A 26966-nucleotide genomic window follows, 5' to 3' on the forward strand; every position below is an offset into this window, starting at 1 on the left:
CTCTTTGCAGATGGCTCAGGGCCCGGGGGTGTGCAAACTGCCAAAGCCTCCCGCAAGCAGAGCTCTTTGTCAGGCAAAGAGAGCGCCCAGGGCTGCACTCCCAAGCGGTTGCTTGGCCGCCCAGACGAAGCGCTGGGCGGAGGGAATCAGGGTCCCAGCGCCCCTAGCTGGGCGAGGCAGCACCACAGCCAGAGGGATCCTCCGTTTGTGCCCAGCAAGCGCCTGCCAGACTGGGCTTCCCTGGAGCTCTCCCCCAGCGTAGAGTGGTGTGGATGTGGTTTGGGGCCTTCCCCGGTGCGTTTGGGCTAGGGAGAGCACAGCCCCAGCGCAGGGGAACCAGTCCCTGAGCAGAGAGCTCCGGGCAAGTGCTCTGTGCCCAGGCCTGGAAGCCCAGTTCCCAGCACGCCGGAGAGAAGAGAGGGGTTGCGGGCCTGTTACTGGGAAGGACCGAGCGAGCTGCCAGAGCGGCGGAGCTCCAGCTCTGCGCCCAGGCGCGATAGCGCAGAGCCCCGGCCGAGAGGCTGCTCTGGCCTGGGCGAGCCTCGCCCAGCGCTTCCCAGCTTCTAGCGTTCTCGCCCGGGAAGGAGCAGGCTGCGGGAGTGTGGGAGACGTGCCTGGGGCCTGGCTGGCCTCAGCTCCGCTCTGGCCTTCCCTTTGGACCTAGGAGCCAGGCCTCTTTGCAGAAGGCTCAGGGCCCGGGGGTGTGCAAACTGCCAAAGCCTCCCGCAAGCAGAGCTCTTTGTCAGGCAAAGGGAGCGCCAAGGGCTGCACTCCCAAGCGGTTGCTTGGCCGCCCAGACGAAGCGCTGGGCGGAGGGAATCAGGGTCCCAGCGCCCCTGGCTGGGTGAGGCAGCACCACAGCCAGAGGGATCCTCCGTTTGTGCCCAGCAAGCGCCTGCCAGCCTGGGCTTCCCTGGAGCTCTCCCCCAGCGTAGAGTGGTGTGGATGTGGTTTGGGGCCTTCCCCGGTGCGTTTGGGCTAGGGAGAGCACAGCCCCAGCGCAGGGGAACCAGTCCCTGAGCAGAGAGCTCCGGGCAAGTGCTCTGTGCCCAGGCCTGGAAGCCCAGTTCCCAGCACGCCGGAGAGAAGAGAGGGGTTGCGGGCCTGTTACTGGGAAGGACCGAGCGAGCTGCCAGAGCGGCGGAGCTCCAGCTCTGCGCCCAGGCGCGATAGCGCAGAGCCCCGGCCGAGAGGCTGCTCTGGCCTGGGCGAGCCTCGCCCAGCGCTTCCCAGCTTCTAGCGTTCTCGCCCGGGAAGGAGCAGGCTGCGGGAGTGTGGGAGACGTGAGTGGCGCCTGGCTGGCCTCAGCTCCGCTCTGGCCTTCCCTTTGGACCTAGGAGCCAGGCCTCTTTGCAGAAGGCTCAGGGGCCGGGGGTGTGCAAACTGCCAAAGCCTCCCGCAAGCAGAGCTCTTTGTCAGGCAAAGAGAGCGCCCAGGGCTGCACTCCCAAGCGGTTGCTTGGCCGCCCAGACGAAGCGCTGGGCGGAGGGAATCAGGGTCCCAGCGCCCCTGGCTGGGCGAGGCAGCACCACAGCCAGAGGGATCCTCCGTTTGTGCCCAGCAAGCGCCTGCCAGACTGGGCTTCCCTGGAGCTCTCCCCCAGCGTAGAGTGGTGTGGATGTGGTTTGGGGCCTTCCCCGGTGCGTTTGGGCTAGGGAGAGCACAGCCCCAGCGCAGGGGAACCAGTCCCTGAGCAGAGAGCTCCGGGCAAGTGCTCTGTGCCCAGGCCTGGAAGCCCAGTTCCCAGCACGCCGGAGAGAAGAGAGGGGTTGCGGGCCTGTTACTGGGAAGGACCGAGCGAGCTGCCAGAGCGGCGGAGCTCCAGCTCTGCGCCCAGGCGCGATAGCGCAGAGCCCCGGCCGAGAGGCTGCTCTGGCCTGGGCGAGCCTCGCCCAGCGCTTCCCAGCTTCTAGCGTTCTCGCCCGGGAAGGAGCAGGCTGCGGGAGTGTGGGAGACGTGAGTGGCGCCTGGCTGGCCTCAGCTCCGCTCTGGCCTTCCCTTTGGACCTAGGAGCCAGGCCTCTTTGCAGAAGGCTCAGTGGCCGGGGGTGTGCAAACTGCCAAAGCCTCCCGCAAGCAGAGCTCTTTGTCAGGCAAAGAGAGCGCCCAGGGCTGCACTCCCAAGCGGTTGCTTGGCCGCCCAGACGAAGCGCTGGGCGGAGGGAATCAGGGTCCCAGCGCCCCTGGCTGGGCGAGGCAGCACCACAGCCAGAGGGATCCTCCGTTTGTGCCCAGCAAGCGCCTGCCAGACTGGGCTTCCCTGGAGCTCTCCCCCAGCGTAGAGTGGTGTGGATGTGGTTTGGGGCCTTCCCCGGTGCGTTTGGGCTAGGGAGAGCACAGCCCCAGCGCAGGGGAACCAGTCCCTGAGCAGAGAGCTCCGGGCAAGTGCTCTGTGCCCAGGCCTGGAAGCCCAGTTCCCAGCACGCCGGAGAGAAGAGAGGGGTTGCGGGCCTGTTACTGGGAAGGACCGAGCGAGCTGCCAGAGCGGCGGAGCTCCAGCTCTGCGCCCAGGCGCGATAGCGCAGAGCCCCGGCCGAGAGGCTGCTCTGGCCTGGGCGAGCCTCGCCCAGCGCTTCCCAGCTTCTAGCGTTCTCGCCCGGGAAGGAGCAGGCTGCGGGAGTGTGGGAGACGTGACTGGCGCCTGGCTGGCCTCAGCTCCGCTCTGGCCTTCCCTTTGGACCTAGGAGCCAGGCCTCTTTGCAGAAGGCTCAGGGCCCGGGGGTGTGCAAACTGCCAAAGCCTCCCGCAAGCAGAGCTCTTTGTCAGGCAAAGAGAGCGCCCAGGGCTGCACTCCCAAGCGGTTGCTTGGCCGCCCAGACGAAGCGCTGGGCGGAGGGAATCAGGGTCCCAGCGCCCCTGGCTGGGCGAGGCAGCACCACAGCCAGAGGGATCCTCCGTTTGTGCCCAGCAAGCGCCTGCCAGACTGGGCTTCCCTGGAGCTCTCCCCCAGCGTAGAGTGGTGTGGATGTGGTTTGGGGCCTTCCCCGGTGCATTTGGGCTAGGGAGAGCACAGCCCCAGCGCAGGGGAACCAGGCCCTGAGCAGAGAGCTCCGGGCAAGTGCTCTGTGCCCAGGCCTGGAAGCCCAGTTCCCAGCACGCCGGAGAGAAGAGAGGGGTTGCGGGCCTGTTACTGGGAAGGACCGAGCGAGCTGCCAGAGCGGCGGAGCTCCAGCTCTGCGCCCAGGCGCGATAGCGCAGAGCCCCGGCCGAGAGGCTGCTCTGGCCTGGGCGAGCCTCGCCCAGCGCTTCCCAGCTTCTAGCGTTCTCGCCCGGGAAGGAGCAGGCTGCGGGAGTGTGGGAGACGTGACTGGCGCCTGGCTGGCCTCAGCTCCGCTCTGGCCTTCCCTTTGGACCTAGGAGCCAGGCCTCTTTGCAGAAGGCTCAGGGGCCGGGGGTGTGCAAACTGCCAAAGCCTCCCGCAAGCAGAGCTCTTTGTCAGGCAAAGAGAGCGCCCAGGGCTGCACTCCCAAGCGGTTGCTTGGCCGCCAGACGAAGCGCTGGGCGGAGGGAATCAGGGTCCCAGCGCCCCTGGCTGGGCGAGGCAGCACCACAGCCAGAGGGATCCTCCGTTTGTGCCCAGCAAGCGCCTGCCAGACTGGGCTTCCCTGGAGCTCTCCCCCAGCGTAGAGTGGTGTGGATGTGGTTTGGGGTCTTCCCCGGTGCGTTTGGGCTAGGGAGAGCACAGCCCCAGCGCAGGGGAACCAGTCCCTGAGCAGAGAGCTCCGGGCAAGTGCTCTGTGCCCAGGCCTGGAAGCCCAGTTCCCAGCACGCCGGAGAGAAGAGAGGGGTTGCGTGCCTGTTACTGGGAAGGACCGAGCGAGCTGCCAGAGCGGCGGAGCTCCAGCTCTGCGCCCAGGCGCGATAGCGCAGAGCCCCGGCCGAGAGTCTGCTCTGGCCTGGGCGAGCCTCGCCCAGCGCTTCCCAGCTTCTAGCGTTCTCGCCCAGGAAGGAGCAGGCTGCGGGAGTGTGGGAGACGTGAGTGGCGCCTGGCTGGCCTCAGCTCCGCTCTGGCCTTCCCTTTGGACCTAGGAGCCAGGCCTCTTTGCAGAAGGCTCAGGGCCCGGGGGTGTGCAAACAGCCAAAGCCTCCCGCAAGCAGAGCTCTTTGTCAGGCAAAGACAGCGCCCAGGGCTGCACTCCCAAGCGGTTGCTTGGCCGCCCAGACGAACCGCTGGGCGGAGGGAATCAGGGTCCCAGCGCCCCTGGCTGGGCGAGGCAGCACCACAGCCAGAGGGATCCTCCGTTTGTGCCCAGCAAGCGCCTGCCAGACTGGGCTTCCCTGGAGCTCTCCCCCAGCGTAGAGTGGTGTGGATGTGGTTTGGGGCCTTCCCCGGTGCGTTTGGGCTAGGGAGAGCACAGCCCCAGCGCAGGGGAACCAGTCCCTGAGCAGAGAGCTCCGGGCAAGTGCTCTGTGCCCAGGCCTGGAAGCCCAGTTCCCAGCACGCCGGAGAGAAGAGAGGGGTTGCGGGCCTGTTACTGGGAAGGACCGAGCGAGCTGCCAGAGCGGCGGAGCTCCAGCTCTGCGCCCAGGCGCGATAGCGCAGAGCCCCGGCCGAGAGGCTGCTCTGGCCTGGGCGAGCCTCGCCCAGCGCTTCCCAGCTTCTAGCGTTCTCGCCCGGGAAGGAGCAGGCTGCGGGAGTGTGGGAGACGTGAATGGCGCCTGGCTGGCCTCAGCTCCGCTCTGGCCTTCCCTTTGGACCTAGGAGCCAGGCCTCTTTGCAGAAGGCTCAGGGCCCAGGGGTGTGCAAACTGCCAAAGCCTCCCGCAAGCAGAGCTCTTTGTCAGGCAAAGAGAGCGCCCAGGGCTGCACTCCCAAGCGGTTGCTTGGCCGCCCAGACGAAGCGCTGGGCGGAGGGAATCAGGGTCCCAGCGCCCCTGGCTGGGCGAGGCAGCACCACAGCCAGAGGGATCCTCCGTTTGTGCCCAGCAAGCGCCTGCCAGACTGGGCTTCCCTGGAGCTCTCCACCAGCGTAGAGTGGTGTGGATGTGGTTTGGGGCCTTCCCCGGTGCGTTTGGGCTAGGGAGAGCACAGCCCCAGCGCAGGGGAACCAGTCCCTGAGCAGAGAGCTCCGGGCAAGTGCTCTGTGCCCAGGCCTGGAAGCCCAGTTCCCAGCACGCCGGAGAGAAGAGAGGGGTTGCGGGCTTGTTACTGGGAAGGACCGAGCGAGCTGCCAGAGCGGCGGAGCTCCAGCTCTGCGCCCAGGCGCGATAGCGCAGAGCCCCGGCCGAGAGGCTGCTCTGGCCTGGGCGAGCCTCGCCCAGCGCTTCCCAGCTTCTAGCGTTCTCGCCCGGGAAGGAGCAGGCTGCGGGAGTGTGGGAGATGTGACTGGCGCCTGGCTGGCCTCAGCTCCGCTCTGGCCTTCCCTTTGGACCTAGGAGCCAGGCCTCTTTGCAGAAGGCTCAGGGGCCGGGGGTGTGCAAACTGCCAAAGCCTCCCGCAAGCAGAGCTCTTTGTCAGGCAAAGACAGAGCCCAGGGCTGCATTCCCAAGCGGTGGCTTGGCCGCCCAGACGAAGCGCTGGGCGGAGGGAATCAGGGTCCCAGCGCCCCTGGCTGGGCGAGGCAGCACCACAGCCAGAGGGATCCTCCGTTTGTGCCCAGCAAGCGCCTGCCAGACTGGGCTTCCCTGGAGCTCTCCCCCAGCGTAGAGTGGTGTGGATGTGGTTTGGGGCCTTCCCCGGTGCGTTTGGGCTAGGGAGAGCACAGCCCCAGCGCAGGGGAACCAGTCCCTGAGCAGATAGCTCCGGGCAAGTGCTCTGTGCCCAGGCCTGGAAGCCCAGTTCCCAGCACGCCGGAGAGAAGAGAGGGGTTGTGGGCCTGTTACTGGGAAGGACCGAGCGAGCTGCCAGAGCGGCGGAGCTCCAGCTCTGCGCCCAGGCGCGATAGCGCAGAGCCCCGGCCGAGAGGCTGCTCTGGCCTGGGCGAGCCTCGCCCAGCGCTTCCCAGCTTCTAGCGTTCTCGCCCGGGAAGGAGCAGGCTGCGGGAGTGTGGGAGACGTGAGTGGCGCCTGGCTGGCCTCAGCTCCGCTCTGGCCTTCCCTTTGGACCTAGGAGCCAGGCCTCTTTGCAGAAGGCTCAGGGGCCGGGGGTGTGCAAACTGCCAAAGCCTCCCGCAAGCAGAGCTCTTTGTCAGGCAAAGAGAGCGCCCAGGGCTGCACTCCCAAGCGGTTGCTTGGCCGCCCAGACGAACCGCTGGGCGGAGGGAATCAGGGTCCCAGCGCCCCTGGCTGGGCGAGGCAGCACCACAGCCAGAGGGATCCTCCGTTTGTGCCCAGCAAGCGCCTGCCAGACTGGGCTTCCCTGGAGCTCTCCCCCAGCGTAGAGTGGTGTGGATGTGGTTTGGGGCCTTCCCCGGTGCGTTGGGGCTAGGGAGAGCACAGCCCCAGCGCAGGGGAACCAGTCCCTGAGCAGAGAGCTCCGGGCAAGTGCTCTGTGCCCAGGCCTGGAAGCCCAGTTCCCAGCACGCCGGAGAGAAGAGAGGGGTTGCGGGCCTGTTACTGGGAAGGACCGAGCGAGCTGCCAGAGCGGCGGAGCTCCAGCTCTGCGCCCAGGCGCGATAGCGCAGAGCCCCGGCCGAGAGGCTGCTCTGGCCTGGGCGAGCCTCGCCCAGCGCTTCCCAGCTTCTAGCGTTCTCGCCCGGGAAGGAGCAGGCTGCGGGAGTGTGGGAGACGTGAGTGGCGCCTGGCTGGCCTCAGCTCCGCTCTTGCCTTCCCTTTGGACCTAGGAGCCAGGCCTCTTTGCAGAAGGCTCAGGGGCCGGGGGTGTGCAAACTGCCAAAGCCTCCCGCAAGCAGATCTCTTTGTCAGGCAAAGAGAGCGCCCAGGGCTGCACTCCCAAGCGGTTGCTTGGCCGCCCAGACGAACCGCTGGGCGGAGGGAATCAGGGTCCCAGCGCCCCTGGCTGGGCGAGGCAGCACCACAGCCAGAGGGATCCTCCGTTTGTGCCCAGCAAGCGCCTGCCAGACTGGGCTTCCCTGGAGCTCTCCCCCAGCGTAGAGTGGTGTGGATGTGGTTTGGGGCCTTCCCCGGTGCGTTTGGGCTAGGGAGAGCACAGCCCCAGCGCAGGGGAACCAGTCCCTGAGCAGAGAGCTCCGGGCAAGTGCTCTGTGCCCAGGCCTGGAAGCCCAGTTCCCAGCACGCCGGAGAGAAGAGAGGGGTTGCGGGCCTGTTACTGGGAAGGACCGAGCGAGCTGCCAGAGCGGCGGAGCTCCAGCTCTGCGCCCAGGCGCGATAGCGCAGAGCCCTGGCCGAGAGGCTGCTCTGGCCTGGGCGAGCCTCGCCCAGCGCTTCCCAGCTTCTAGCGTTCTCGCCCGGGAAGGAGCAGGCTGCGGGAGTGTGGGAGACGTGAGTGGCGCCTGGCTGGCCTCAGCTCCGCTCTGGCCTTCCCTTTGGACCTAGGAGCCAGGCCTCTTTGCAGATGGCTCAGGGCCCGGGGGTGTGCAAACTGCCAAAGCCTCCCGCAAGCAGAGCTCTTTGTCAGGCAAAGAGAGCGCCCAGGGCTGCACTCCCAAGCGGTTGCTTGGCCGCCCAGACGAAGCGCTGGGCGGAGGGAATCAGGGTCCCAGCGCCCCTAGCTGGGCGAGGCAGCACCACAGCCAGAGGGATCCTCCGTTTGTGCCCAGCAAGCGCCTGCCAGACTGGGCTTCCCTGGAGCTCTCCCCCAGCGTAGAGTGGTGTGGATGTGGTTTGGGGCCTTCCCCGGTGCGTTTGGGCTAGGGAGAGCACAGCCCCAGCGCAGGGGAACCAGTCCCTGAGCAGAGAGCTCCGGGCAAGTGCTCTGTGCCCAGGCCTGGAAGCCCAGTTCCCAGCACGCCGGAGAGAAGAGAGGGGTTGCGGGCCTGTTACTGGGAAGGACCGAGCGAGCTGCCAGAGCGGCGGAGCTCCAGCTCTGCGCCCAGGCGCGATAGCGCAGAGCCCCGGCCGAGAGGCTGCTCTGGCCTGGGCGAGCCTCGCCCAGCGCTTCCCAGCTTCTAGCGTTCTCGCCCGGGAAGGAGCAGGCTGCGGGAGTGTGGGAGACGTGCCTGGGGCCTGGCTGGCCTCAGCTCCGCTCTGGCCTTCCCTTTGGACCTAGGAGCCAGGCCTCTTTGCAGAAGGCTCAGGGCCCGGGGGTGTGCAAACTGCCAAAGCCTCCCGCAAGCAGAGCTCTTTGTCAGGCAAAGGGAGCGCCAAGGGCTGCACTCCCAAGCGGTTGCTTGGCCGCCCAGACGAAGCGCTGGGCGGAGGGAATCAGGGTCCCAGCGCCCCTGGCTGGGTGAGGCAGCACCACAGCCAGAGGGATCCTCCGTTTGTGCCCAGCAAGCGCCTGCCAGCCTGGGCTTCCCTGGAGCTCTCCCCCAGCGTAGAGTGGTGTGGATGTGGTTTGGGGCCTTCCCCGGTGCGTTTGGGCTAGGGAGAGCACAGCCCCAGCGCAGGGGAACCAGTCCCTGAGCAGAGAGCTCCGGGCAAGTGCTCTGTGCCCAGGCCTGGAAGCCCAGTTCCCAGCACGCCGGAGAGAAGAGAGGGGTTGCGGGCCTGTTACTGGGAAGGACCGAGCGAGCTGCCAGAGCGGCGGAGCTCCAGCTCTGCGCCCAGGCGCGATAGCGCAGAGCCCCGGCCGAGAGGCTGCTCTGGCCTGGGCGAGCCTCGCCCAGCGCTTCCCAGCTTCTAGCGTTCTCGCCCGGGAAGGAGCAGGCTGCGGGAGTGTGGGAGACGTGAGTGGCGCCTGGCTGGCCTCAGCTCCGCTCTGGCCTTCCCTTTGGACCTAGGAGCCAGGCCTCTTTGCAGAAGGCTCAGGGGCCGGGGGTGTGCAAACTGCCAAAGCCTCCCGCAAGCAGAGCTCTTTGTCAGGCAAAGAGAGCGCCCAGGGCTGCACTCCCAAGCGGTTGCTTGGCCGCCCAGACGAAGCGCTGGGCGGAGGGAATCAGGGTCCCAGCGCCCCTGGCTGGGCGAGGCAGCACCACAGCCAGAGGGATCCTCCGTTTGTGCCCAGCAAGCGCCTGCCAGACTGGGCTTCCCTGGAGCTCTCCACCAGCGTAGAGTGGTGTGGATGTGGTTTGGGGCCTTCCCCGGTGCGTTTGGGCTAGGGAGAGCACAGCCCCAGCGCAGGGGAACCAGTCCCTGAGCAGAGAGCTCCGGGCAAGTGCTCTGTGCCCAGGCCTGGAAGCCCAGTTCCCAGCACGCCGGAGAGAAGAGAGGGGTTGCGGGCCTGTTACTGGGAAGGACCGAGCGAGCTGCCAGAGCGGCGGAGCTCCAGCTCTGCGCCCAGGCGCGATAGCGCAGAGCCCCGGCCGAGAGGCTGCTCTGGCCTGGGCGAGCCTCGCCCAGCGCTTCCCAGCTTCTAGCGTTCTCGCCCGGGAAGGAGCAGGCTGCGGGAGTGTGGGAGACGTGACTGGCGCCTGGCTGGCCTCAGCTCCGCTCTGGCCTTCCCTTTGGACCTAGGAGCCAGGCCTCTTTGCAGAAGGCTCAGGGCCCGGGGGTGTGCAAACTGCCAAAGCCTCCCGCAAGCAGAGCTCTTTGTCAGGCAAAGAGAGCGCCCAGGGCTGCATTCCCAAGCGGTTGCTTGGCCGCCCAGACGAACCGCTGGGCGGAGGGAATCAGGGTCCCAGCGCCCCTGGCTGGGCGAGGCAGCACCACAGCCAGAGGGATCCTCCGTTTGTGCCCAGCAAGCGCCTGCCAGACTGGGCTTCCCTGGAGCTCTCCCCCAGCGTAGAGTGGTGTGGATGTGGTTTGGGGCCTTCCCCGGTGCGTTTGGGCTAGGGAGAGCACAGCCCCAGCGCAGGGGAACCAGTCCCTGAGCAGAGAGCTCCGGGCAAGTGCTCTGTGCCCAGGCCTGGAAGCCCAGTTCCCAGCACGCCGGAGAGAAGAGAGGGGTTGCGGGCCTGTTACTGGGGAGGACCGAGCGAGCTGCCAGAGCGGCGGAGCTCCAGCTCTGCGCCCAGGCGCGATAGCGCAGAGCCCCGGCCGAGAGGCTGCTCTGGCCTGGGCGAGCCTCGCCCAGCGCTTCCCAGCTTCTAGCGTTCTCGCCCGGGAAGGAGCAGGCTGCGGGAGTGTGGGAGACGTGAGTGGCGCCTGGCTGGCCTCAGCTCCGCTCTGGCCTTCCCTTTGGACCTAGGAGCCAGGCCTCTTTGCAGAAGGCTCAGGGCCCGGGGGTGTGCAAACTGCCAAAGCCTCCCGCAAGCAGAGCTCTTTGTCAGGCAAAGGGAGCGCCCAGGGCTGCACTCCCAAGCGGTTGCTTGGCCGCCCAGACGAAGCGCTGGGCGGAGGGAATCAGGGTCCCAGCGCCCCTGGCTGGGCGAGGCAGCACACAGCCAGAGGGATCCTCCGTTTGTGCCCAGCAAGCGCCTGCCAGACTGGGCTTCCCTGGAGCTCTCCACCAGCGTAGAGTGGTGTGGATGTGGTTTGGGGCCTTCCCCGGTGCGTTTGGGCTAGGGAGAGCACAGCCCCAGCGCAGGGGAACCAGTCCCTGAGCAGAGAGCTCCGGGCAAGTGCTCTGTGCCCAGGCCTGGAAGCCCAGTTCCCAGCACGCCGGAGAGAAGAGAGGGGTTGCGGGCCTGTTACTGGGAAGGACCGAGCGAGCTGCCAGAGCGGCGGAGCTCCAGCTCTGCGCCCAGGCGCGATAGCGCAGAGCCCCGGCCGAGAGGCTGCTCTGGCCTGGGCGAGCCTCGCCCAGCGCTTCCCAGCTTCTAGCGTTCTCGCCCGGGAAGGAGCAGGCTGCGGGAGTGTGGGAGACGTGACTGGCGCCTGGCTGGCCTCAGCTCCGCTCTGGCCTTCCCTTTGGACCTAGGAGCCAGGCCTCTTTGCAGAAGGCTCAGGGGCCGGGGGTGTGCAAACTGCCAAAGCCTCCCGCAAGCAGAGCTCTTTGTCAGGCAAAGAGAGCGCCCAGGGCTGCACTCCCAAGCGGTTGCTTGGCCGCCCAGACGAAGCGCTGGGCGGAGGGAATCAGGGTCCCAGCGCCCCTGGCTGGGCGAGGCAGCACCACAGCCAGAGGGATCCTCCGTTTGTGCCCAGCAAGCGCCTGCCAGACTGGGCTTCCCTGGAGCTCTCCCCCAGCGTAGAGTGGTGTGGATGTGGTTTGGGGCCTTCCCCGGTGCGTTTGGGCTAGGGAGAGCACAGCCCCAGCGCAGGGGAACCAGTCCCTGAGCAGAGAGCTCCGGGCAAGTGCTCTGTGCCCAGGCCTGGAAGCCCAGTTCCCAGCACGCCGGAGAGAAGAGAGGGGTTGCGGGCCTGTTACTGGGAAGGACCGAGCGAGCTGCCAGAGCGGCGGAGCTCCAGCTCTGCGCCCAGGCGCGATAGCGCAGAGCCCCGGCCGAGAGGCTGCTCTGGCCTGGGCGAGCCTCGCCCAGCGCTTCCCAGCTTCTAGCGTTCTCGCCCGGGAAGGAGCAGGCTGCGGGAGTGTGGGAGACGTGAGTGGCGCCTGGCTGGCCTCAGCTCCGCTCTGGCCTTCCCTTTGGACCTAGGAGCCAGGCCTCTTTGCAGAAGGCTCAGGGCCCGGGGGTGTGCAAACTGCCAAAGCCTCCCGCAAGCAGAGCTCTTTGTCAGGCAAAGAGAGCGCCCAGGGCTGCACTCCCAAGCGGTTGCTTGGCCGCCCAGACGAAGCGCTGGGCGGAGGGAATCAGGGTCCCAGCGCCCCTGGCTGGGCGAGGCAGCACCACAGCCAGAGGGATCCTCCGTTTGTGCCCAGCAAGCGCCTGCCAGACTGGGCTTCCCTGGAGCTCTCCCCAGCGTAGAGTGGTGTGGATGTGGTTTGGGGCCTTCCCCGGTGCGTTTGGGCTAGGGAGAGCACAGCCCCAGCGCAGGGGAACCAGTCCCTGAGCAGAGAGCTCCAGGCAAGTGCTCTGTGCCCAGGCCTGGAAGCCCAGTTCCCAGCACGCCGGAGAGAAGAGAGGGGTTGCGGGCCTGTTACTGGGAAGGACCGAGCGAGCTGCCAGAGCGGCGGAGCTCCAGCTCTGCGCCCAGGCGCGATAGCGCAGAGCCCCGGCCGAGAGGCTGCTCTGGCCTGGGCGAGCCTCGCCCAGCGCTTCCCAGCTTCTAGCGTTCTCGCCCGGGAAGGAGCAGGCTGCGGGAGTGTGGGAGACGTGACTGGCGCCTGGCTGGCCTCAGCTCCGCTCTGGCCTTCCCTTTGGACCTAGGAGCCAGGCCTCTTTGCAGAAGGCTCAGGGGCCGGGGGTGTGCAAACTGCCAAAGCCTCCCGCAAGCAGAGCTCTTTGTCAGGCAAAGAGAGCGCCCAGGGCTGCATTCCCAAGCGGTTGCTTGGCCGCCCAGACGAAGCGCTGGGCGGAGGGAATCAGGGTCCCAGCGCTCCTGGCTGGGCGAGGCAGCACCACAGCCAGAGGGATCCTCCGTTTGTGCCCAGCAAGCGCCTGCCAGACTGGGCTTCCCTGGAGCTCTCCCCCAGCGTAGAGTGGTGTGGATGTGGTTTGGGGCCTTCCCCGGTGCGTTTGGGCTAGGGAGAGCACAGCCCCAGCGCAGGGGAACCAGTCCCTGAGCAGAGAGCTCCGGGCAAGTGCTCTGTGCCCAGGCCTGGAAGCCCAGTTCCCAGCACGCCGTAGAGAAGAGAGGGGTTGCGGGCCTGTTACTGGGAAGGACCGAGCGAGCTGCCAGAGCGGCGGAGCTCCAGCTCTGCGCCCAGGCGCGATAGCGCAGAGCCCCGGCCGAGAGGCTGCTCTGGCCTGGGCGAGCCTCGCCCAGCGCTTCCCAGCTTCTAGCGTTCTCGCCCGGGAAGGAGCAGGCTGCGGGAGTGTGGGAGACGTGACTGGCGCCTGGCTGGCCTCAGCTCCGCTCTGGCCTTCCCTTTGGACCTAGGAGCCAGGCCTCTTTGCAGAAGGCTCAGGGGCCGGGGGTGTGCAAACTGCCAAAGCCTCCCTCAAGCAGAGCTCTTTGTCAGGCAAAGAGAGCGCCCAGGGCTGCACTCCCAAGCGGTTGCTTGGCCGCCCAGACGAAGCGCTGGGCGGAGGGAATCAGGGTCCCAGCGCCCCTGTCTGGGCGAGGCAGCACCACAGCCAGAGGGATCCTCCGTTTGTGCCCAGCAAGCGCCTGCCAGACTGGGCTTCCCTGGAGCTCTCCCCCAGCGTAGAGTGGTGTGGATGTGGTTTGGGGCCTTCCCCGGTGCGTTTGGGCTAGGGAGAGCACAGCCCCAGCGCAGGGGAACCAGTCCCTGAGCAGAGAGCTCCGGGCAAGTGCTCTGTGCCCAGGCCTGGAAGCCCAGTTCCCAGCACGCCGGAGAGAAGAGAGGGGTTGCGGGCCTGTTACTGGGAAGGACCGAGCGAGCTGCCAGAGCGGCGGAGCTCCAGCTCTGCGCCCAGGCGCGATAGCGCAGAGCCCCGGCCGAGAGGCTGCTCTGGCCTGGGCGAGCCTCGCCCAGCGCTTCCCAGCTTCTAGCGTTCTCGCCCGGGAAGGAGCAGGCTGCGGGAGTGTGGGAGACGTGACTGGCGCCTGGCTGGCCTCAGCTCCGCTCTGGCCTTCCCTTTGGACCTAGGAGCCAGGCCTCTTTGCAGAAGGCTCAGGGCCCGGGGGTGTGCAAACTGCCAAAGCCTCCCGCAAGCAGAGCTCTTTGTCAGGCAAAGAGAGCGCCCAGGGCTGCACTCCCAAGCGGTTGCTTGGCCGCCCAGACGAAGCGCTGGGCGGAAGGAATCAGGGTCCCAGCGCCCCTGGCTGGGCGAGGCAGCACCACAGCCAGAGGGATCCTCCGTTTGTGCCCAGCAAGCGCCTGCCAGACTGGGCTTCCCTGGAGCTCTCCCCCAGCGTAGAGTGGTGTGGATGTGGTTTGGGGCCTTCCCCGGTGCGTTTGGGCTAGGGAGAGTACAGCCCCAGCGCAGGGGAACCAGTCCCTGAGCAGAGAGCTCCGGGCAAGTGCTCTGTGCCCAGGCCTGGAAGCCCAGTTCCCAGCACGCCGGAGAGAAGAGAGGGGTTGCGGGCCTGTTACTGGGAAGGACCGAGCGAGCTGCCAGAGCGGCGGAGCTCCAGCTCTGCGCCCAGGCGCGATAGCGCAGAGCCCCGGCCGAGAGGCTGCTCTGGCCTGGGCGAGCCTCGCCCAGCGCTTCCCAGCTTCTAGCGTTCTCGCCCGGGAAGGAGCAGGCTGCGGGAGTGTGGGAGACGTGAGTGGCGCCTGGCTGGCCTCAGCTCCGCTCTGGCCTTCCCTTTGGACCTAGGAGCCAGGCCTCTTTGCAGAAGGCTCAGGGCCCGGGGGTGTGCAAACTGCCAAAGCCTCCCGCAAGCAGAGCTCTTTGTCAGGCAAAGAGAGCGCCCAGGGCTGCATTCCCAAGCGGTGGTTTGGCCGCCCAGAGGAAGCGCTGGGCGGAGGGAATCAGGGTCCCAGCGCCCCTGGCTGGGCGAGGCAGCACCACAGCCAGAGGGATCCTCCGTTTGTGCCCAGCAAGCGCCTGCCAGACTGGGCTTCCCTGGAGCTCTCCCCCAGCGTAGAGTGGTGTGGATGTGGTTTGGGGCCTTCCCCGGTGCGTTTGGGCTAGGGAGAGCACAGCCCCAGCGCAGGGGAACCAGTCCCTGAGCAGAGAGCTCCGGGCAAGTGCTCTGTGCCCAGGCCTGGAAGCCCAGTTCCCAGCACGCCGGAGAGAAGAGAGGGGTTGCGGGCCTGTTACTGGGAAGGACCGAGCGAGCTGCCAGAGCGGCGGAGCTCCAGCTCTGCGCCCAGGCGCGATAGCGCAGAGCCCCGGCCTAGAGGCTGCTCTGGCCTGGGCGAGCCTCGCCCAGCGCTTCCCAGCTTCTAGCGTTCTCGCCCGGGAAGGAGCAGGCTGCGGGAGTGTGGGAGACGTGACTGGCGCCTGGCTGGCCTCAGCTCCGCTCTGGCCTTCCCTTTGGACCTAGGAGCCAGGCCTCTTTGCAGAAGGCTCAGGGGCCGGGGGTGTGCAAACTGCCAAAGCCTCCCGCAAGCAGAGCTCTTTGTCAGGCAAAGAGAGCGCCCAGGGCTGCACTCCCAGCGGTTGCTTGGCCGCCCAGACGACGCGCTGGGCGGAGGGAATCAGGGTCCCAGCGCCCCTGGCTGGGCGAGGCAGCACCACAGCCAGAGGGATCCTCCGTTTGTGCCCAGCAAGCACCTGCCAGACTGGGCTTCCCTGGAGCTCTCCCCCAGCGTAGAGTGGTGTGGATGTGGTTTGGGGCCTTCCCCGGTGCGTTTGGGCTAGGGAGAGCACAGCCCCAGCGCAGGGGAACCAGGCCCTGAGCAGAGAGCTCCGGGCAAGTGCTCTGTGCCCAGGCCTGGAAGCCCAGTTCCCAGCACGCCGGAGAGAAGAGAGGGGTTGCGGGCCTGTTACTGGGAAGGACCGAGCGAGCTGCCAGAGCGGCGGAGCTCCAGCTCTGCGCCCAGGCGCGATAGCGCAGAGCCCCGGCCGAGAGGCTGCTCTGGCCTGGGCGAGCCTCGCCCAGCGCTTCCCAGCTTCTAGCGTTCTCGCCCGGGAAGGAGCAGGCTGCGGGAGTGTGGGAGACGTGACTGGCGCCTGGCTGGCCTCAGCTCCGCTCTGGCCTTCCCTTTGGACCTAGGACCCAGGCCTCTTTGCAGAAGGCTCAGGGGCCGGGGGTGTGCAAACTGCCAAAGCCTCCCGCAAGCAGAGCTCTTTGTCAGGCAAAGAGAGCGCCCAGGGCTGCACTCCCAAGCGGTTGCTTGGCCGCCCAGACGAAGCGCTGGGCGGAGGGAATCAGGGTCCCAGCGCCCCTGGCTGGGCGAGGCAGCACCACAGCCAGAGGGATCCTCCGTTTGTGCCCAGCAAGCGCCTGCCAGACTGGGCTTCCCTGGAGCTCTCCCCCAGCGTAGAGTGGTGTGGATGTGGTTTGGGGCCTTCCCCGGTGCGTTTGGGCTAGGGAGAGCACAGCCCCAGCGCAGGGGAACCAGTCCCTGAGCAGAGAGCTCCGGGCAAGTGCTCTGTGCCCAGGCCTGGAAGCCCAGTTCCCAGCACGCCGGAGAGAAGAGAGGGGTTGCGGGCCTGTTACTGGGAAGGACCGAGCGAGCTGCCAGAGCGGCGGAGCTCCAGCTCTGCGCCCAGGCGCGATAGCGCAGAGCCCCGGCCGAGAGGCTGCTCTGGCCTGGGCGAGCCTCGCCCAGCGCTTCCCAGCTTCTAGCGTTCTCGCCCGGGAAGGAGCAGGCTGCGGGAGTGTGGGAGACGTGACTGGCGCCTGGCTGGCCTCAGCTCCGCTCTGGCCTTCCCTTTGGACCTAGGAGCCAGGCCTCTTTGCAGAAGGCTCAGGGCCCGGGGGTGTGCAAACTGCCAAAGCCTCCCGCAAGCAGAGCTCTTTGTCAGGCAAAGAGAGCGCCCAGGGCTGCACTCCCAAGCGGTTGCTTGGCCGCCCAGACGAAGCGCTGGGCGGAGGGAATCAGGGTCCCAGCGCCCCTGGCTGGGCGAGGCAGCACACAGCCAGAGGGATCCTCCGTTTGTGCCCAGCAAGCGCCTGCCAGACTGGGCTTCCCTGGAGCTCTCCCCCAGCGTAGAGTGGTGTGGATGTGGTTTGGGGCCTTCCCCGGTGCGTTTGGGCTAGGGAGAGCACAGCCCCAGCGCAGGGGAACCAGTCCCTGAGCAGAGAGCTCCGGGCAAGTGCTCTGTGCCCAGGCCTGGAAGCCCAGTTCCCAGCACGCCGGAGAGAAGAGAGGGGTTGCGGGCCTGTTACTGGGAAGGACCGAGCGAGCTGCCAGAGCGGCGGAGCTCCAGCTCTGCGCCCAGGCGCGATAGCACAGAGCCCCGGCCGAGAGGCTGCTCTGGCCTGGGCGAGCCTCGCCCAGCGCTTCCCAGCTTCTAGCGTTCTCGCCCGGGAAGGAGCAGGCTGCGGGAGTGTGGGAGACGTGACTGGCGCCTGGCTGGCCTCAGCTCCGCTCTGGCCTTCCCTTTGGACCTAGGAGCCAGGCCTCTTTGCAGAAGGCTCAGGGGCCGGGGGTGTGCAAACTGCCAAAGCCTCCCGCAAGCAGAGCTCTTTGTCAGGCAAAGAGAGCGCCCAGGGCTGCACTCCCAAGCGGTTGCTTGGCCGCCCAGACGAAGCGCTGGGCGGAGGGAATCAGGGTCCCAGCGCCCCTGGCTGGGCGAGGCAGCACCACAGCCAGAGGGATCCTCCGTTTGTGCCCAGCAAGCGCCTGCCAGACTGGGCTTCCCTGGAGCTCTCCCCCAGCGTAGAGTGGTGTGGATGTGGTTTGGGGCCTTCCCCGGTGCGTTTGGGCTAGGGAGAGCACAGCCCCAGCGCAGGGGAACCAGTCCCTGAGCAGAGAGCTCCGGGCAAGTGCTCTGTGCCCAGGCCTGGAAGCCCAGTTCCCAGCACGCCGGAGAGAAGAGAGGGGTTGCGGGCCTGTTACTGGGAAGGACCGAGCGAGCTGCCAGAGCGGCGGAGCTCCAGCTCTGCGCCCAGGCGCGATAGCGCAGAGCCCCGGCCGAGAGGCTGCTCTGGCCTGGGCGAGCCTCGCCCAGCGCTTCCCAGCTTCTAGCGTTCTCGCCCGGGAAGGAGCAGGCTGCGGGAGTGTGGGAGACGTGAGTGGCGCCTGGCTGGCCTCAGCTCCGCTCTGGCCTTCCCTTTGGACCTAGGAGCCAGGCCTCTTTGCAGAAGGCTCAGGGCCCGGGGGTGTGCAAACTGCCAAAGCCTCCCGCAAGCAGAGCTCTTTGTCAGGCAAAGAGAGCGCCCAGGGCTGCACTCCCAAGCGGTTGCTTGGCCGCCCAGACGAAGCGCTGGGCGGAGGGAATCAGGGTCCCAGCGCCCCTGGCTGGGCGAGGCAGCACCACAGCCAGAGGGATCCTCCGTTTGTGCCCAGCAAGCGCCTGCCAGACTGGGCTTCCCTGGAGCTCTCCCCCAGCGTAGAGTGGTGTGGATGTGGTTTGGGGCCTTCCCCGGTGCGTTTGGGCTAGGGAGAGCACAGCCCCAGCGCAGGGGAACCAGTCCCTGAGCAGAGAGCTCCGGGCAAGTGCTCTGTGCCCAGGCCTGGAAGCCCAGTTCCCAGCACGCCGGAGAGAAGAGAGGGGTTGCGGGCCTGTTACTGGGAAGGACCGAGCGAGCTGCCAGAGCGGCGGAGCTCCAGCTCTGCGCCCAGGCGCGATAGCGCAGAGCCGCGGCCGAGAGGCTGCTCTGGCCTGGGCGAGCCTCGCCCAGCGCTTCCCAGCTTCTAGCGTTCTCGCCCGGGAAGGAGCAGGCTGCGGGAGTGTGGGAGACGTGACTGGCGCCTGGCTGGCCTCAGCTCCGCTCTGGCCTTCCCTTTGGACCTAGGAGCCAGGCCTCTTTGCAGAAGGCTCAGGGGCCGGGGGTGTGCAAACTGCCAAAGCCTCCCGCAAGCAGAGCTCTTTGTCAGGAAAAGAGAGCGCCCAGGGCTGCATTCCCAAGCGGTTGCTTGGCCGCCCAGACGAAGCGCTGGGCGGAGGGAATCAGGGTCCCAGCGCCCCTGGCTGGGCGAGGCAGCACCACAGCCAGAGGGATCCTCCGTTTGTGCCCAGCAAGCGCCTGCCAGACTGGGCTTCCCTGGAGCTCTCCCCCAGCAAAGAGTGGTGTGGATGTGGTTTGGGGCCTTCCCCGGTGCGTTTGGGCTAGGGAGAGCACAGCCCCAGCGCAGGGGAACCAGTCCCTGAGCAGAGAGCTCCGGGCAAGTGCTCTGTGCCCAGGCCTGGAAGCCCAGTTCCCAGCACGCCGTAGAGAAGAGAGGGGTTGCGGGCCTGTTACTGGGAAGGACCGAGCGAGCTGCCAGAGCGGCGGAGCTCCAGCTCTGCGCCCAGGCGCGATAGCGCAGAGCCCCGGCCGAGAGGCTGCTCTGGCCTGGGCGAGCCTCGCCCAGCGCTTCCCAGCTTCTAGCGTTCTCGCCCGGGAAGGAGCAGGCTGCGGGAGTGTGGGAGACGTGACTGGCGCCTGGCTGGCCTCAGCTCCGCTCTGGCCTTCCCTTTGGACCTAGGAGCCAGGCCTCTTTGCAGAAGGCTCAGGGGCCGGGGGTGTGCAAACTGCCAAAGCCTCCCTCAAGCAGAGCTCTTTGTCAGGCAAAGAGAGCGCCCAGGGCTGCATTCCCAAGCGGTTGCTTGGCCGCCCAGACGAAGCGCTGGGCGGAGGGAATCAGGGTCCCAGCGCCCCTGGCTGGGCGAGGCAGCACCACAGCCAGAGGGATCCTCCGTTTGTGCCCAGCAAGCGCCTGCCAGACTGGGCTTCCCTGGAGCTCTCCCCCAGCGTAGAGTGGTGTGGATGTGGTTTGGGGCCTTCCCCGGTGCGTTTGGGCTAGGGAGAGCACAGCCCCAGCGCAGGGGAACCAGTCCCTGAGCAGAGAGCTCCGGGCAAGTGCTCTGTGCCCAGGCCTGGAAGCCCAGTTCCCAGCACGCCGGAGAGAAGAGAGGGGTTGCGGGCCTGTTACTGGGAAGGACCGAGCGAGCTGCCAGAGCGGCGGAGCTCCAGCTCTGCGCCCAGGCGCGATAGCGCAGAGCCCCGGCCGAGAGGCTGCTCTGGCCTGGGCGAGCCTCGCCCAGCGCTTCCCAGCTTCTAGCGTTCTCGCCCGGGAAGGAGCAGGCTGCGGGAGTGTGGGAGACGTGACTGGCGCCTGGCTGGCCTCAGCTCCGCTCTGGCCTTCCCTTTGGACCTAGGAGCCAGGCCTCTTTGCAGAAGGCTCAGGGCCCGGGGGTGTGCAAACTGCCAAAGCCTCCCGCAAGCAGAGCTCTTTGTCAGGCAAAGAGAGCGCCCAGGGCTGCACTCCCAAGCGGTTGCTTGGCCGCCCAGACGACGCGCTGGGCGGAAGGAATCAGGGTCCCAGCGCCCCTGGCTGGGCGAGGCAGCACCACAGCCAGAGGGATCCTCCGTTTGTGCCCAGCAAGCGCCTGCCAGACTGGGCTTCCCTGGAGCTCTCCCCCAGCGTAGAGTGGTGTGGATGTGGTTTGGGGCCTTCCCCGGTGCGTTTGGGCTAGGGAGAGTACAGCCCCAGCGCAGGGGAACCAGTCCCTGAGCAGAGAGCTCCGGGCAAGTGCTCTGTGCCCAGGCCTGGAAGCCCAGTTCCCAGCACGCCGGAGAGAAGAGAGGGGTTGCGGGCCTGTTACTGGGAAGGACCGAGCGAGCTGCCAGAGCGGCGGAGCTCCAGCTCTGCGCCCAGGCGCGATAGCGCAGAGCCCCGGCCGAGAGGCTGCTCTGGCCTGGGCGAGCCTCGCCCAGCGCTTCCCAGCTTCTAGCGTTCTCGCCCGGGAAGGAGCAGGCTGCGGGAGTGTGGGAGACGTGAGTGGCGCCTGGCTGGCCTCAGCTCCGCTCTGGCCTTCCCTTTGGACCTAGGAGCCAGGCCTCTTTGCAGAAGGCTCAGGGGCCGGGGGTGTGCAAACTGCCAAAGCCTCCCGCAAGCAGAGCTCTTTGTCAGGAAAAGAGAGCGCCCAGGGCTGCACTCCCAAGCGGTTGCTTGGCCGCCCAGACGAAGCGCTGGGCGGAGGGAATCAGGGTCCCAGCGCCCCTGGCTGGGCGAGGCAGCACCACAGCCAGAGGGATCCTCCGTTTGTGCCCAGCAAGCGCCTGCCAGACTGGGCTTCCCTGGAGCTCTCCCCCAGCGTAGAGTGGTGTGGATGTGGTTTGGGGCCTTCCCCGGTGCGTTTGGGCTAGGGAGAGCACAGCCCCAGCGCAGGGGAACCAGTCCCTGAGCAGAGAGCTCCGGGCAAGTGCTCTGTGCCCAGGCCTGGAAGCCCAGTTCCCAGCACGCCGGAGAGAAGAGAGGGGTTGCGGGCCTGTTACTGGGAAGGACCGAGCGAGCTGCCAGAGCGGCGGAGCTCCAGCTCTGCGCCCAGGCGCGATAGCGCAGAGCCCCGGCCGAGAGGCTGCTCTGGCCTGGGCGAGCCTCGCCCAGCGCTTCCCAGCTTCTAGCGTTCTCGCCCGGGAAGGAGCAGGCTGCGGGAGTGTGGGAGACGTGAGTGGCGCCTGGCTGGCCTCAGCTCCGCTCTGGCCTTCCCTTTGGACCTAGGAGCCAGGCCTCTTTGCAGAAGGCTCAGGGCCCGGGGGTGTGCAAACTGCCAAAGCCTCCCGCAAGCAGAGCTCTTTGTCAGGCAAAGAGAGTGCCCAGGGCTGCATTCCCAAGCGGTGGCTTGGCCGCCCAGAGGAACCGCTGGGCGGAGGGAATCAGGGTCCCAGCGCCCCTGGCTGGGCGAGGCAGCACCACAGCCAGAGGGATCCTCCGTTTGTGCCCAGCAAGCGCCTGCCAGACTGGGCTTCCCTGGAGCTCTCCCCCAGCGTAGAGTGGTGTGGATGTGGTTTGGGGCCTTCCCCGGTGCGTTTGGGCTAGGGAGAGCACAGCCCCAGCGCAGGGGAACCAGTCCCTGAGCAGAGAGCTCCGGGCAAGTGCTCTGTGCCCAGGCCTGGAAGCCTAGTTCCCAGCACGCCGGAGAGAAGAGAGGGGTTGCGGGCCTGTTACTGGGAAGGACCGAGCGAGCTGCCAGAGCGGCGGAGCTCCAGCTCTGCGCCCAGGCGCGATAGCGCAGAGCCCCGGCCGAGAGGCTGCTCTGGCCTGGGCGAGCCTCGCCCAGCGCTTCCCAGCTTCTAGCGTTCTCGCCCGGGAAGGAGCAGGCTGCGGGAGTGTGGGAGACGTGATTGGCGCCTGGCTGGCCTCAGCTCCGCTCTGGCCTTCCCTTTGGACCTAGGAGCCAGGCCTCTTTGCAGAAGGCTCAGGGCCCGGGGGTGTGCAAACTGCCAAAGCCTCCCGCAAGCAGAGCTCTTTGTCAGGCAAAGAGAGCGCCCAGGGCTGCACTCCCAAGCGGTTGCTTGGCCGCCCAGACGAAGCGCTGGGCGGAGGGAATCAGGGTCCCAGCGCCCCTGGCTGGGCGAGGCAGCACCACAGCCAGAGGGATCCTCCGTTTGTGCCCAGCAAGCGCCTGCCAGACTGGGCTTCCCTGGAGCTCTCCCCCAGCGTAGAGTGGTGTGGATGTGGTTTGGGGCCTTCCCCGGTGCGTTTGGGCTAGGGAGAGCACAGCCCCAGCGCAGGGGAACCAGTCCCTGAGCAGAGAGCTCCGGGCAAGTGCTCTGTGCCCAGGCCTGGAAGCCCAGTTCCCAGCACGCCGGAGAGAAGAGAGGGGTTGCGGGCCTGTTACTGGGAAGGACCGAGCGAGCTGCCAGAGCGGCGGAGCTCCAGCTCTGCGCCCAGGCGCGATAGCGCAGAGCCCCGGCCGAGAGGCTGCTCTGGCCTGGGCGAGCCTCGCCCAGCGCTTCCCAGCTTCTAGCGTTCTCGCCCGGGAAGGAGCAGGCTGCGGGAGTGTGGGAGACGTGACTGGCGCCTGGCTGGCCTCAGCTCCGCTCTGGCCTTCCCTTTGGACCTAGGAGCCAGGCCTCTTTGCAGAAGGCTCAGGGCCCGGGGGTGTGCAAACTGCCAAAGCCTCCCGCAAGCAGAGCTCTTTGTCAGGCAAAGAGAGCGCCCAGGGCTGCATTCCCAAGCGGTGGCTTGGCCGCCCAGAGGAACCGCTGGGCGGAGGGAATCAGGGTCCCAGCGCCCCTGGCTGGGCGAGGCAGCACCACAGCCAGAGGGATCCTCCGTTTGTGCCCAGCAAGCGCCTGCCAGACTGGGCTTCCCTGGAGCTCTCCCCCAGCGTAGAGTGGTGTGGATGTGGTTTGGGGCCTTCCCCGGTGCGTTTGGGCTAGGGAGAGCACAGCCCCAGCGCAGGGGAACCAGTCCCTGGGCAGAGAGCTCCGGGCAAGTGCTCTGTGCCCAGGCCTGGAAGCCTAGTTCCCAGCACGCCGGAGAGAAGAGAGGGGCTGCGGGCCTGTTACTGGGAAGGACCGAGCGAGCTGCCAGAGCGGCGGAGCTCCAGCTCTGCGCCCAGGCGCGATAGCGCAGAGCCCCGGCCGAGAGGCTGCTCTGGCCTGGGCGAGCCTCGCCCAGCGCTTCCCAGCTTCTAGCGTTCTCGCCCGGGAAGGAGCAGGCTGCGGGAGTGTGGGAGACGTGATTGGCGCCTGGCTGGCCTCAGCTCCGCTCTTGCCTTCCCTTTGGACCTAGGAGCCAGGCCTCTTTGCAGAAGGCTCAGGGCCCGGGGGTGTGCAAACTGCCAAAGCCTCCCGCAAGCAGAGCTCTTTGTCAGGCAAAGACAGCGCCCAGGGCTGCACTCCCAAGCGGTTGCTTGGCCGCCCAGACGAAGCGCTGGGCGGAGGGAATCAGGGTCCCAGCGCCCCTGGCTGGGCGAGGCAGCACCACAGCCAGAGGGATCCTCCGTTTGTGCCCAGCAAGCGCCTGCCAGACTGGGCTTCCCTGGAGCTCTCCCCCAGCGTAGAGTGGTGTGGATGTGGTTTGGGGCCTTCCCCGGTGTGTTTGGGCTAGGGAGAGCACAGCCCCAGCGCAGGGGAACCAGTCCCTGAGCAGAGAGCTCCGGGCAAGTGCTCTGTGCCCAGGCCTGGAAGCCCAGTTCCCAGCACGCCGGAGAGAAGAGAGGGGTTGCGGGCCTGTTACTGGGAAGGACCGAGCGAGCTGCCAGAGCGGCGGAGCTCCAGCTCTGCGCCCAGGCGCGATAGCGCAGAGCCCCGGCCGAGAGGCTGCTCTGGCCTGGGCGAGCCTCGCCCAGCGCTTCCCAGCTTCTAGCGTTCTCGCCCGGGAAGGAGCAGGCTGCGGGAGTGTGGGAGACGTGAGTGGCGCCTGGCTGGCCTCAGCTCCGCTCTGGCCTTCCCTTTGGACCTAGGAGCCAGGCCTCTTTGCAGAAGGCTCAGGGGCCGGGGGTGTGCAAACTGCCAAAGCCTCCCGCAAGCAGATCTCTTTGTCAGGCAAAGAGAGCGCCCAGGGCTGCACTCCCAAGCGGTTGCTTGGCCGCCCAGACGACGCGCTGGGCGGAGGGAATCAGGGTCCCAGCGCCCCTGGCTGGGCGAGGCAGCACCACAGCCAGAGGGATCCTCCGTTTGTGCCCAGCAAGCGCCTGCCAGACTGGGCTTCCCTGGAGCTCTCCCCCAGCGTAGAGTGGTGTGGATGTGGTTTGGGGCCTTCCCCGGTGCGTTTGGGCTAGGGAGAGCACAGCCCCAGCGCAGGGGAACCAGTCCCTGAGCAGAGAGCTCCGGGCAAGTGCTCTGTGCCCAGGCCTGGAAGCCCAGTTCCCAGCACGCCGGAGAGAAGAGAGGGGTTGCGGGCCTGTTACTGGGAAGGACCGAGCGAGCTGCCAGAGCGGCGGAGCTCCAGCTCTGCGCCCAGGCGCGATAGCGCAGAGCCCCGGCCGAGAGGCTGCTCTGGCCTGGGCGAGCCTCGCCCAGCGCTTCCCAGCTTCTAGCGTTCTCGCCCGGGAAGGAGCAGGCTGCGGGAGTGTGGGAGACGTGACTGGCGCCTGGCTGGCCTCAGCTCCGCTCTGGCCTTCCCTTTGGACCTAGGAGCCAGGCCTCTTTGCAGAAGGCTCAGGGCCCGGGGGTGTGCAAACTGCCAAAGCCTCCCGCAAGCAGAGCTCTTTGTCAGGCAAAGAGAGCGCCCAGGGCTGCATTCCCAAGCGGTTGCTTGGCCGCCCAGACGAAGCGCTGGGCGGAGGGAATCAGGGTCCCAGCGCCCCTGGCTGGGCGAGGCAGCACCACAGCCAGAGGGATCCTCCGTTTGTGCCCAGCAAGCGCCTGCCAGACTGGGCTTCCCTGGAGCTCTCCCCCAGCGTAGAGTGGTGTGGATGTGGTTTGGGGCCTTCCCCGGTGCGTTTGGGCTAGGGAGAGCACAGCCCCAGCACAGGGGAACCAGTCCCTGAGCAGAGAGCTCCGGGCAAGTGCTCTGTGCCCAGGCCTGGAAGCCCAGTTCCCAGCACGCCGGAGAGAAGAGAGGGGTTGCGGGCCTGTTACTGGGAAGGACCGAGCGAGCTGCCAGAGCGGCGGAGCTCCAGCTCTGCGCCCAGGCGCGATAGCGCAGAGCCCCGGCCGAGAGGCTGCTCTGGCCTGGGCGAGCCTCGCCCAGCGCTTCCCAGCTTCTAGCGTTCTCGCCCGGGAAGGAGCAGGCTGCGGGAGTGTGGGAGACGTGAGTGGCGCCTGGCTGGCCTCAGCTCCGCTCTGGCCTTCCCTTTGGACCTAGGAGCCAGGCCTCTTTGCAGAAGGCTCAGGGCCCGGGGGTGTGCAAACTGCCAAAGCCTCCCGCAAGCAGAGCTCTTTGTCAGGCAAAGACAGCGCCCAGGGCTGCACTCCCAAGCGGTTGCTTGGCCGCCCAGACGAACCGCTGGGCGGAGGGAATCAGGGTCCCAGCGCCCCTGGCTGGGCGAGGCAGCACCACAGCCAGAGGGATCCTCCGTTTGTGCCCAGCAAGCGCCTGCCAGACTGGGCTTCCCTGGAGCTCTCCCCCAGCGTAGAGTGGTGTGGATGTGGTTTGGGGCCTTCCCCGGTGCGTTTGGGCTAGGGAGAGCACAGCCCCAGCGCAGGGGAACCAGGCCCTGAGCAGAGAGCTCCGGGCAAGTGCTCTGTGCCCAGGCCTGGAAGCCCAGTTCCCAGCACGCCGGAGAGAAGAGAGGGGTTGCGGGCCTGTTACTGGGAAGGACCGAGCGAGCTGCCAGAGCGGCGGAGCTCCAGCTCTGCGCCCAGGCGCGATAGCGCAGAGCCCCGGCCGAGAGGCTGCTCTGGCCTGGGCGAGCCTCGCCCAGCGCTTCCCAGCTTCTAGCGTTCTCGCCCGGGAAGGAGCAGGCTGCGGGAGTGTGGGAGACGTGACTGGCGCCTGGCTGGCCTCAGCTCCGCTCTGGCCTTCCCTTTGGACCTAGGAGCCAGGCCTCTTTGCAGAAGGCTCAGGGGCCGGGGGTGTGCAAACTGCCAAAGCCTCCCGCAAGCAGAGCTCTTTGTCAGGCAAAGAGAGCGCCCAGGGCTGCATTCCCAAGCGGTTGCTTGGCCGCCCAGACGAAGCGCTGGGCAGAGGGAATCAGGGTCCCAGCGCCCCTGGCTGGGCGAGGCAGCACCACAGCCAGAGGGATCCTCCGTTTGTGCCCAGCAAGCGCCTGCCAGACTGGGCTTCCCTGGAGCTCTCCCCCAGCATAGAGTGGTGTGGATGTGGTTTGGGGCCTTCCCCGGTGCGTTTGGGCTAGGGAGAGCACAGCCCCAGCGCAGGGGAACCAGTCCCTGAGCAGAGAGCTCCGGGCAAGTGCTCTGTGCCCAGGCCTGGAAGCCCAGTTCCCAGCACGCCGGAGAGAAGAGAGGGGTTGCGGGCCTGTTACTGGGAAGGACCGAGCGAGCTGCCAGAGCGGCGGAGCTCCAGCTCTGCGCCCAGGCGCGATAGCGCAGAGCCCCGGCCGAGAGGCTGCTCTGGCCTGGGCGAGCCTCGCCCAGCGCTTCCCAGCTTCTAGCGTTCTCGCCCGGGAAGGAGCAGGCTGCGGGAGTGTGGGAGACGTGACTGGCGCCTGGCTGGCCTCAGCTCCGCTCTGGCCTTCCCTTTGGACCTAGGAGCCAGGCCTCTTTGCAGAAGGCTCAGGGCCCGGGGGTGTGCAAACTGCCAAAGCCTCCCGCAAGCAGAGCTCTTTGTCAGGCAAAGAGAGCGCCCAGGGCTGCACTCCCAAGCGGTTGCTTGGCCGCCCAGACGAAGCGCTGGGCGGAGGGAATCAGGGTCCCAGCGCCCCTGGCTGGGCGAGGCAGCACCACAGCCAGAGGGATCCTCCGTTTGTGCCCAGCAAGCGCCTGCCAGACTGGGCTTCCCTGGAGCTCTCCCCCAGCGTAGAGTGGTGTGGATGTGGTTTGGGGCCTTCCCCGGTGCGTTTGGGCTAGGGAGAGCACAGCCCCAGCGCAGGGGAACCAGTCCCTGAGCAGAGAGCTCCGGGCAAGTGCTCTGTGCCCAGGCCTGGAAGCCCAGTTCCCAGCACGCCGGAGAGAAGAGAGGGGTTGCGGGCCTGTTACTGGGAAGGACCGAGCGAGCTGCCAGAGCGGCGGAGCTCCAGCTCTGCGCCCAGGCGCGATAGCGCAGAGCCCCGGCCGAGAGGCTGCTCTGGCCTGGGCGAGCCTCGCCCAGCGCTTCCCAGCTTCTAGCGTTCTCGCCCGGGAAGGAGCAGGCTGCGGGAGTGTGGGAGACGTGAGTGGCGCCTGGCTGGCCTCAGCTCCGCTCTGGCCTTCCCTTTGGACCTAGGAGCCAGGCCTCTTTGCAGAAGGCTCAGGGCCCGGGGGTGTGCAAACTGCCAAAGCCTCC

This window comes from Bubalus kerabau, chromosome 5, assembly GCF_029407905.1.
Source record: "Bubalus kerabau isolate K-KA32 ecotype Philippines breed swamp buffalo chromosome 5, PCC_UOA_SB_1v2, whole genome shotgun sequence".
Lineage (NCBI taxonomy): Eukaryota > Metazoa > Chordata > Mammalia > Artiodactyla > Bovidae > Bubalus > Bubalus kerabau.